General features: G+C 35.5%; 1 pseudogene; it reads left to right on the forward strand.

The window, feature by feature from the left end:
- LOC107615445 lies at positions 5,327 to 8,828 on the forward strand (annotated as a pseudogene).

The following is an 11,114-nucleotide window of genomic DNA, read 5'->3' on the forward strand; positions in this document are numbered from 1 at the left end:
GAATTGTTATAGACTCCTCTTCCCATCAGTGGTCTTTTGCCATTTATGGCTATCAGCATTAACACGGGAACATTCCCTTAAACACCAGCAGTTAGACTTATTGGGTTATTTTCTTGGTATTACTCCTAAGTCATCTACGATATGGGATGAGATTTATTTGTGAAAGGTCTAATACTCTTGAATGTAATGGCATGTGCTCTCTTTCTTGTTTCGTATTGTTTTTTTTTATTTGGTCTGCTGTGCAAATAAAATTAACAAAATATGAAAATTGGATTGGTAATTTTGCTTTTTATTTGGCGATAATGCTGCTTAATTGCTGGTGAGCCATTTTCTATAAATTTTTTAAGTTGATATAAGTAGTATGCAGGTGGTGAGGGAGTTTGCTAAATAATTTTTGAAGTTACTTATTAGTTATTAATATTTACTTAAGCTTAAGTTTATTTTATTTTAGGATTTAGGTCATTTTAATTTAAATGGTAATAATTAGCGCTGTTGTTTGTGTCTTATATTTATAAGTTGTAAATGACCTGAAATTGATATGTTAAAATTAATTAGTTTAGATTTTAATAATTTTTTTTTTCTCAAAGACACTTAATGCTGGTCAAATTATATCGAAGTTGCATGTTATTGAGTTCGATGCACAATTAAGTCTACATATTTTTGCCTCTCACACCTGGCTCTGTCACTACTAGAAATAGGACTTTTTCAGACAAAAATTTCAGACGAAATTTATTTCGTCTGAATGACTTTTTAATTTTGGATAAATTTGAAACAAATGTTGAACAACTTTTAGTGGAGGTTTTGGAAGAATATATTATGTCCTAAGTTTTTTTATATTTTGTCCCGAATTTTGACGCCAAATTTTTTCTGGATGGTGCCAAAATTTTCATATAGATTAGCAACATATTTTGGACAAAAACTATAATTCATCTGTATTCCATCTGAATATGTGCAATAACTTTCGACGGATTTGGGACGTAATTTAAAAAATATTAATTCTATCCCAAATTTGTCTATAATTAGTCTTAAATGATTTTACTATAGCTAACCTTTCAAAGTAACCAAAACTTTTTTCCAAAAATTTCGGACGAAAATAACATTATTTGTATATTCCGTTTGAAAGTGCATCTGTTTTCAAACGGATTTCAAATGTTTATTTAAAAATTTTAACATTTAGTATAAAAATATTATTTATATTTTAAATTTGTCTATGATTTGTCCCAAATGTTTTTATTATTCCAAAATAAAGTTTCCTTTATTATTCATATATTAGTAATATTATCTTTTAATCCACACAAAAATATAGAATAAAATAAAATAAAAGTAAAACCAAACAAAATTTTTGTCTTTAATTTATGCAAAATTTATCTCAATTTCATTTCAAAATTCGTCCGAAAAATACTGATTTCTAATAGTGATCCTATGTATTTATTTTATGGCAACACGAGTGTTTAAAGCGGTTGTTGTATGTCGGCCATTTTATAAACAATGCAGATATTTAATTTTTGGCTTGTTTTTCTGCTTTTTTTTTTTTTACAAATATCCCACAAATACGATTTGATTTATGTGATTACCAAACTTGGGCTACTATTTGTGTATGATTTGGAGACAACAACTGTTGTATATAGAAACAGAATTTGCAATTAATCTTGCCAAAAGAGGAAATCTTGCTGAGACTGAAAAGCTGGTATGTCATTCTTTCGTAGAACTCAGCTTCAGTGAAAATATTTCTAAATTTGGGTTGTTGCCAAGGCAGATGCCGAGAATTTGAATGTGTTACCTATTAATTTTCTGCGTTTGATATAGTTCCCAAATGTTAACTTGCATGAAGTTTGATTGTCCGCTTGCAATAAAAATACAGTACTTAGATCGGTAATTTTTAAATTTTCATATTAGCATGCATGAGTTTAACTCCATGACTCTCTCCCGAGTCTTAATAGACATTTTCTTACCTTACTTATATTTGTCTCATACCTTGTTTATGAATGACCATGATGATGAACGTTGGAAATTTGTTGCTTTTTAAGTCACTTACTTTACATGTACATTCTACATTCTTCATTGTGTTGGTCACTTTTACAGACATTTTCTTACCCACATTTTTTCTCATTTTTACTAACTTTTCTATATTTTCATTCTTTTTTGTTTTGGGTCTGAACTATCTTGTCTAATTCACAACATTTCAAATTATGTAGGGCAGTGATGAAAACAATAGAGCTCACAAATGGATGATCACGTAATTATAAATTTTATATTTCATATTGAAGTATGTAAAGAAAATAAACATGTATAATTGTTAGAATTGTGGATAATGTATTAGGGATTCATAAGTAGTTGTTATCATCACTTTGATATTTGGTACTTTGTTAGAATGTTGTCACGTAATCAAAGTTTTTTTTGTGTGACAAATATGATGATGGAAGTTTATGTATGTTGGATTCCTTAATTTAAAATTATATATTGGATTTGTAAAGTTAATTAGGAAGATTCAGAAAAAAGTGTAGCCATAGGTTTTCTGAGTTAAGAATTAGCCATGCTTATGGTCATGTTGTACAGTTTAACTATAGGCACGCTTCGAAAGCATGTCTTAGGGTATGTAAAATCCCATATTTTTGGAAATTAAATAACAAGTTATTTACGATTTATTATATTTATTTAGGATTATATTTTCAAAGATTTTTATATATAAGTTGGACAATTTCTTATTTATAATTTAGAGCTTTAGTAATTAAAAAATAATGAGAATAAAAAATAATGATAATTTATATTCTTTATTTTAAATATTTAGACTTTGGACATTATTTTATGAATAAAAGAAAAAATAATTTGATTAATCTCTAATTTTCATTGAATTAGTATTTATTTAAAAATAAATTTACAAGTTGATAATTAAATGGTATTTTAAAGATAATTATTTTGTATTATAATCTAATTTTAAATTATTACTCTACCTTTTTATTTTTATTAAAATTCTTACTCTACTCAAACCCTAATTTACACAATACACACTCTCCCTCACCCACGCTCCCTAACCCTAGCCGTCACTCACCCTTACCCCCTCACCCCTTACCCATGGTAAGAAAGAAAGAAAGGAAGAAAGAAAGAAAAGAGAAAGAGAGGGAGCTCAGAGAGGGAAGAGGTAGGAGAAAGGGAGACGAAGAGAGGGACATGACGGCGCCGAAGGGTCCGAGTGCCGTCGTCGCTGTCATTGTTAAGCATGAAGGAAAGAGATAGAGGTCTGCAGAGGAGAGAGAGGGAGCTTGTGAGGGAGCTGCCACCATCAAAACTGGGTTCGTCGCTGCCTTTCGTGCCTCCGTTACCGTCAGATCTGTCACTATCGTCATGCACACAGTCGCCGGGAGAGAAGCAGACACAATGGAGGGGAGGATGCTCATCGCTGCCGCTATTAGGTCCCGTTGCTGTCAGATCCGTCACCACTGCTGCATTGCCGTCGATGAAGCTTCTGTCAACGTCGCCGAAGCTTCATGTCGTCGTTCTAGCCGCCGAAAACCGCTGCTAAAATCCCCATTTTCTTGGTAAGCTCTAGCCTTGTTTTAGATTTCCTTTTTTCACTACAAGGAAAAGCAATATTTATAACAAAAAAAATTGCTACAAAAAAAAGGGTGTTGCAGTATGTTCCGTTACAAAAAATTTTTGTAACAAAAAATGGAATTGTTACAATTCAAAGTAATATTTTGTAACAATTTATTTTAATACAAAAACCAAAATTTGTTACGAAAGTGGTAACACTTTTTTACTTTTAAAATATTTTTCGTAACAATTTAGATTTTTATGTCATAATATTTTGTTACAAAATACTACTTACTTTTGTAGCATTTTTTATTCTTTTAGTTACAAAAATAGAAAGTTGATTTTAAAATATTTAATTAAATAATTGATATATCAATTAATTTTCTAATCCCACTAACTCAACATTTATATGATATATAATCATATAGATAATTAAAATATCTTACATGTCATTAAGATTCTTGTATAATAAAATAAGTTCTACAAATTCAACTAAACACAACTTTTTCCTAACATAAAATTATATCATATCGGATTTATAATTCTTGACTCTTTTAGCATATTTCAGTCAATATAAAGTCTAGCATGTTGGCATCAATTTTGTACCCCTGTAAATATAAATAATGAGAACCAAAATTAAAAAATAACACATAACACCACTATAAGATTTCTATTTATTTATGGGAATTTTTTTATGGAGATTTTTTAAAATCTCCCCAATATTTTTTATTTGTGGCATAATATAAAACTCCCATTAATTACTACTAGTTAAAATTTAAAAATCCCTAAGTCTAATTATTATCTAAACAAATCTTTATACTCTAAATTATTATAATTAAGCCCTAATAAATTTCACTCTAAATAAAAACTTGTCCAAACAAATTTATAATTGAAAAAAAAAATTTGAGATCTGAACCCTAGATCTACTCGCCGCATCTCCGCCATTATCATCATTAAGCTCGCTGTAGTGTTCGTGATCAGAGGGAGAGTAAGCTCGCCACTGTCGTCGTTCATATCCTCATCGTTGCCGCCATCAAGCTTCTATGTCAATGTCGTTGCTCACCGTCTTCCTCTGATCATTCCGCTGTTGTTCATCGTCATGTCATTCTTTTCTCACCATTGCCTCCTCTACTCAGTCCTTTGTCACAGATCATCGCATCGCTGTCCAGATCTGTCATTGCTCATCATCGTGTCGTTCTTTTCTCACCGTTGCCTCCTCTGCTTGCCGCCTCCTCTGGTCTCACTATTTTTGTTGTTCTTTGCTTTTAGCGCTGTTTATTTTTGTCTAGTAGCCAAACTTGAGAAATTGAATCTATATACTATGTTTGATTCTGTGTATGACTTGCATTGACTGGTAGTGGTAGGTGATATCTTCGTGCTTAAGCTAATTCGGCAGCTCTTCTCGTTAGGAAAACCTTTTTATTGATTTATTCATTTATGTATATGGAGGACATGGTTATGTTCTTCCCAACAATAAATTAAATTATAAATTTTTTTGAGTAAAGTATTGAATCTTATTTGAAGAAAAATTGGCATATAATACATAGAGTGGGGAATTTAGTATGCAATTCTTTGTAGTTATTTTTGGTCAAGTGAGAAAAAAAGGATTGGTCCTCAAATTCAGTATAATTTATTTGAGATATGGTGAACCATGAGTAGAATATGTTTGTAAATTTGCCTCAGTGAATGTAGGTACACTGCTATGACTATCATATAATTATAAAGTGAGCATGTAATAGTTACTCACCGATTTTAACTGAGAATTCAGATTACTTACTAGTGCGGGAAAGGGAGTATGGTGTCATAAACAGTTGAGCTCCTAAAGAATGAGATTCCTCTGGAGCAGGAGTCAGTGGTATTAACCGAAGCCACTGTCAATGGTCTTGTTCTTGTGGACATCATAAATGGATTCTATACTGTTAGTTCTGGAAATCTGGTACTCTTTATTAACTAGTATTCAGATTTGAGACCCTTCATGTGTGTTTGTGATTGATTTACTTGCTTTTCAGGCTCCAAGAGAAGCCAACAAACAGATATCAGGGATGATCAATAAATCAGAAAGGCTAGCAAGATTGTTCTGTGAGAAGAAATTTTCAGTCATGGCTTTCTTGGATTCTCACCACCCTAACAAGTCAGAGGACCCATATCCTCCTCACTGTATTGTTGGATCTGACGAATCAAATCTTGTTCTAGGTTTACCAATTGTCAAATCTTGTTTAGCTTTTTCTCAATAGTTCAAATAATTCAGGCATGACATGACATGGCATGATCTGTATAATTTTACATTGAATTGTAGCTTTAAGATAGTTAGAGAATGAAAGCAACGTCACAATCAAACGAAAGGATTGTTTCGATGGATACTTGGGGTCGATAGAAGAAGACATTTCCAATGTTTTTGTAGATTGGGTGAAGAAGAATAAAATCAACAGTGAGTAATTTGTGATTGTTTCTAGCAAAGTAAACTACTAATTTTTTATATCATATCATTACAAGTTATAACCACTAATGTAATGCATTTTCTTTTGTTGCTTGGATTGGGAAGCTGGTGGTTGTAGGCGTATGCACAGATATTTGCATGCTGGATTTCATGTGCTCAACCATGTCTGCTAAAAATCGCGGCTTTCTGGAGCCTCTAAAGAGCATAGTGGTGTATTCGCGTGGCTGCACAACCTTTGATATCCCACTTGAGGTAGCCTATGACACCAAAGGAACTCTAGCTCATCCTCAGGTTTACTTTATTTTCACTATTTCCTTTTCATGTAATACTCTAACTACCAAAGCTCCTGCTTCCGGCTGCGCGACTCTGATAGCTCGGACATTACGATGACACTTATACTATTTAATAGTAAAATATGAGCCTGTTTAAAACTTTAAACCGTAATACCGCTCCCAAAAATACTTTTGCTATATAACGTACATCCATACATACCATACAACTTACAGAAACTCATAAAGAGTACATCCATATATATGCATAAATATATATAAATAACATTACAAGCATTAACCAATACAATTCCTATCCCTCTTACAGAATATATCAAGATAAAGGCGAGGGTACAATAAATAATCTAAAGCAACACAGAGCATTTCAACAACAATTAAATAAACTCTTCGTGACTTCTGCGCCCATATCCTGAAAGGGGAAAAATGTAGGGGGGTGAGAACATCATCCTCGAAAGGGTTCTTAGTAGAGGGTTTTTGGGAATTACTGTAATAGGATACGTGAAGATAAACCGTACCAGTGATTAATAACCGTCTTATGCCTCCTTTTCAAAAATAACGGTTTACAATAAAAGTAAAGTCTAAAAATCCTTTTTGAAAGAAGAACCGTTCAATTCTCAAAAACTCAAAAGCCTTTCAAAAAATGTTTATCTATGCTGAACTAAAATAGCCTTTCATATTTTTCCAAACCAGAAACACAAAGCCGAAGTCAACCATCGGCTCATCTCATTTCAACCACGGCCCTAGGCCCAAACAATCCAACCATCAACCAATCACCACAATCCAACAGAGTCCCAGTTGCAAACACAGATAGGAAGTTCAAGCACAAACAAACAGTTACAGCAAGTAGAACAAATAGCAGTTAATCACAAGTAGTCACAAAGGCAAAACAAGTACAATATGCACACCCAAACAATGTCACATAGATGCATATGATGCATGCCTGTCCCTAGTGGCTGATGATATCATCTGTCGGTTATATAGCCAACCCGACACGTCCTGGTAGCTAACCATGGACAGAAACACCCATCGCGGAGCAAGTAGGTTTGAGCTACAACCCCATTGCTACTACCCGCTCAACCCAGAGCCAGTGGAATAACCACTACTGCGGCTACTACCCAGGCGGGTGTTTAAAAGCTCAACCTGGAGCGAGTGGAATCACCACTACTACCGTTACTAGCCAGGCGTCACAGTCTCTGACATGGAGAAAGTGAGATGAACCACAACCCTTGCTACTATCCAGGTATCTCAAGGATATATTCATTCAGTCACAGCCATGGATCAACATCCATCTCAGCCATCCGGCTTAAATTCATAATTCATAGTCATCCATACGGCCCATAACTCATTCAGCAATCAGCCATAAATCAATATCATACACAGCCATTCCGGCTCACAATTCAATCCAAAACCAGCCAATATTCATAATCATACACAGCCATTCCGGCCCATAACAAAACAGCACTTCCACCATTCAACATCATCAAATTCAACATCAAATAATTGACTCAAATCAAATCAATTCTCAACGGATTAAACTCAGATTTCAAATCTTTAAAGAATCACTTCAAAACATTACATTTCACAAAGCCGCACAACAATTCAACCAACAGACGTTCATAACCAACCAAGGCAAATCAAGCCATACATAAGGTCGATACAATCACCAAATACACATTCTCTCACATTAGTATCCATATGTAATAATTCCAATATATAAAAATATAGTTTTTGGAAAGCGCCCCTACCTCAAAACGCAAATTCCATAATCCAAACGTCTCACAGAGTCCTTTCCGCCTCAACCCGAACTGACGGCAACCAAAACCTCGGCTCCCAGTCACGTTCGCAATAACCATAGCAATACTAATCGCAACATACAATAATCAGGACTCAACCCCACGTTATCAAAACTCATATTCATTAACCGAACACAACAGAATACTAACGCGAGGCTTTTCCAAAATATAAATACTTACTGAACTAGCAAAACGAAGTAGCTACAATTTCGAACAGGCCCGGCAACAGCTCCGGCGGCGGCCAGAAGCTCTGGTGGATCAACTATAAAAAACCGCGCAGCATCAAAATCTTTTCGAAACCCAAAATGACAGAAACCACAAATTTAACACCCTTACCGCAAAGTCGGAACTCGCAGAAATCACTGACCATAGCAGCTCCATCAACGGCAGCTCGTACCGCAGCGACCCAGGCAGCGGCATCAGCTAAACAGCAGCTCCGATGATGCTATTCCAGTGAGTTTCCTTACTTTGGCAGTAACACAGCGACTCAGAATCAGCATAGCCGCACGCAATCATCAACGGCGACTCGATTAGCAACCACCATAGCACCCTGGCCTCAACAGCGGCTTCCAAAGGCAACGGTGGCGGTAGGGGAATTCCGGTGGCATGAACCCCTTTTCTGACATGGTGGCTCAATGGCGGACCGATTTCTCCCTCGCGTTCTGTTCTTCCCGCACTGATCTCTCCTCGCCGGCGACAGTGACGGAGGCAATCCCCAACAGCGGAGGCAGCAAGGCCGACTCAACTGTAGCAGAGCGCGACACACCTCTCCCCTGATCTCTCGCTCCCTCTTCTAGCCACGGTTCACGGCGGCGATAGCAGCACCGTTGGAAGACATGGAAGCAGCGGCGACAGCAGCGCCGTCCTCCACTCCCGCGCGTGCGCTCTTGGCTCGTGGGTCACCAAGGACAGCGACGACGGTGCAACCTCAGGGAGCGGCGGCGCTTCCCTCCGCGGACCCTCTCTCTCTCTCCGTCGCATCTCTCTTCAGCTGGCGTCGATGAAGACAACGACACGGTGACGGGCTCGGCGGCAACGCTCCTCGCGGTTCCGGCGACGGGGATGATGGCGTCTCTCTCTCTCTCCACACGCGGGGAACTCCTTTCCTTCTCCCTCAAATTCGTTTCTTCCTTCCTTCATCTTGCAACTACTACTGTGGTAGTATTGGTTTGAGGAAAGGGAGAAAGCAATTGTGTTGCTGCTGCTAGGTTGGGTGAGGAGGAAACCGGGTCATGGGAAATCAAAATAATTAGAAATAATATAATTAAACCCTTTATTTTCCAAAGTAACAGTATTAATATTTAGAATATTAATTATCTAACCCAAATCATATAAAAATCCTTATTATCACATAACTACCAACTTTATAATATAATTATAGAAAATAATCCAATAATTATAAAATTGGATAATAATCTCAATTTATTTCAAATTCAATAAATCAAAACTTGCTTTAATTTTCTTTAATAGAGAAGTTTCTGAAATTAAAGCTACAGAAATACTGAATTTGAAATTAGCTAATCATAGCCCTCTTTCAAAGGTTTTGGGTCTTACATTCTACCCACCTTATAAAAATTTTCGCCCTCGAAAATTGATACAAAACGAAAGAAATTTCATAACAGTTCACCCTTGAACACATTTAAGGAATAAGCAAAAATATCTCAAAATATAAACATATATCCGGTTTCCAAATACTTGGATGGTCGTATACATAAGGATACAAAGGTAGGAGTATGATTGCAAAGCGAACATTACAAGACAGGCTCAACGCAAAAAGGTGACATGGTTCAACATGTAGAAGAATAAGGCATCAAAGGCTATAAAACAGCATGGGGTTAAAACGATGTGCTCAACATTCGCACACTGATCTCATATCAACCTCAAAGCTTTAACTTTCTAACTCCATCAAGCACTTTACAATCCCCATATTCGATCATAAGCCTGACAACCGCAAACCCGTTCGCAAGAAACAAAACACCCACAACTCATAACGTTGCACACCTACCGCTTCAACTTCCATATACCCATATCACGTCTTAAAGAACTAACGCATCACGTTACTATGTCTACAAGTCGCACATGATATCAAAACAATTTTCGAGTCTACTCAAAAGGATACCAGATTCAGAAAGGAAAGACATATGTCAAGAATAATACTCATAGATTTGGGAGAATGTATCCAATCCAGGTAAACAAAGACACTCAACCAATGAAATTTGCTAGAAATAAATCGATTGACAACTTCAAAGATAACCCTTGTATCAAAGAAATCCAACAGGAATAATAAGAAGAAAATTCAGCGCATTATTTTGAAACAAACTCAAGCTGAGTCGAGAAAGCATGAGGTTTACAGAAGAGAATATTTCAAACCCAAGACAAAGCTCACAGATCTCAAGAGCATGATTAAAAATACTTCTGAATACATTGTTCATGAAAGAGTCGAAAGCTTGCAAAAATCACTTTGCAGTCTGAAAGAGAAGTTGAACAACAAGCCTTCTTCAAGAGAGATAAAAGCATAAGCATGGTTTTGCTTTAATACCATTTCATGTTGAAATAGATTATGTAGAGTTTTAAAAACAAAATGCACACAAGTTTGGCTAAGAGCTAAAATATTTTCTCAAATATTTTAGAAAGATAATTAGGTGTACAGCCTAACCAAAAGAAGTTCATAAAAACTCGAAAGTAATCAAATGCTTGTTCAAAAATCCTCAAAGTTCATATTCAAACAAGCGTGTATAACATTTATAGCAAGGACGAAAGAGGAAGTTAAACTCTTTTTAGAAAAGAAACTCTGGGGTAAAAATTTGCTTACAACTTGGTAAAGTAAATAAGTGATGCGTTACAAACGAACCGGTTTCCACTAAACAAGGAAGCTTTCCAAAACCTCATTTAAAATAGCGCATGCCAACTTTAAATTAACTTCGTCAAAATTGAACAATGGTTTCAATCTCAATCAAGCAACAGAAAATAATTTCCGTTTCGTATTTCTTCAAAGAGAATTCAAAACTTCTTTAAAAGTTCAAAACAAGACTCCAAAAGTGTTCTTGAAATCACCATCTCAGA

The sequence above is a fragment of the Arachis ipaensis genome, chromosome B09, assembly GCF_000816755.2.
Source record: "Arachis ipaensis cultivar K30076 chromosome B09, Araip1.1, whole genome shotgun sequence".
Classification (NCBI taxonomy): domain Eukaryota; kingdom Viridiplantae; phylum Streptophyta; class Magnoliopsida; order Fabales; family Fabaceae; genus Arachis; species Arachis ipaensis.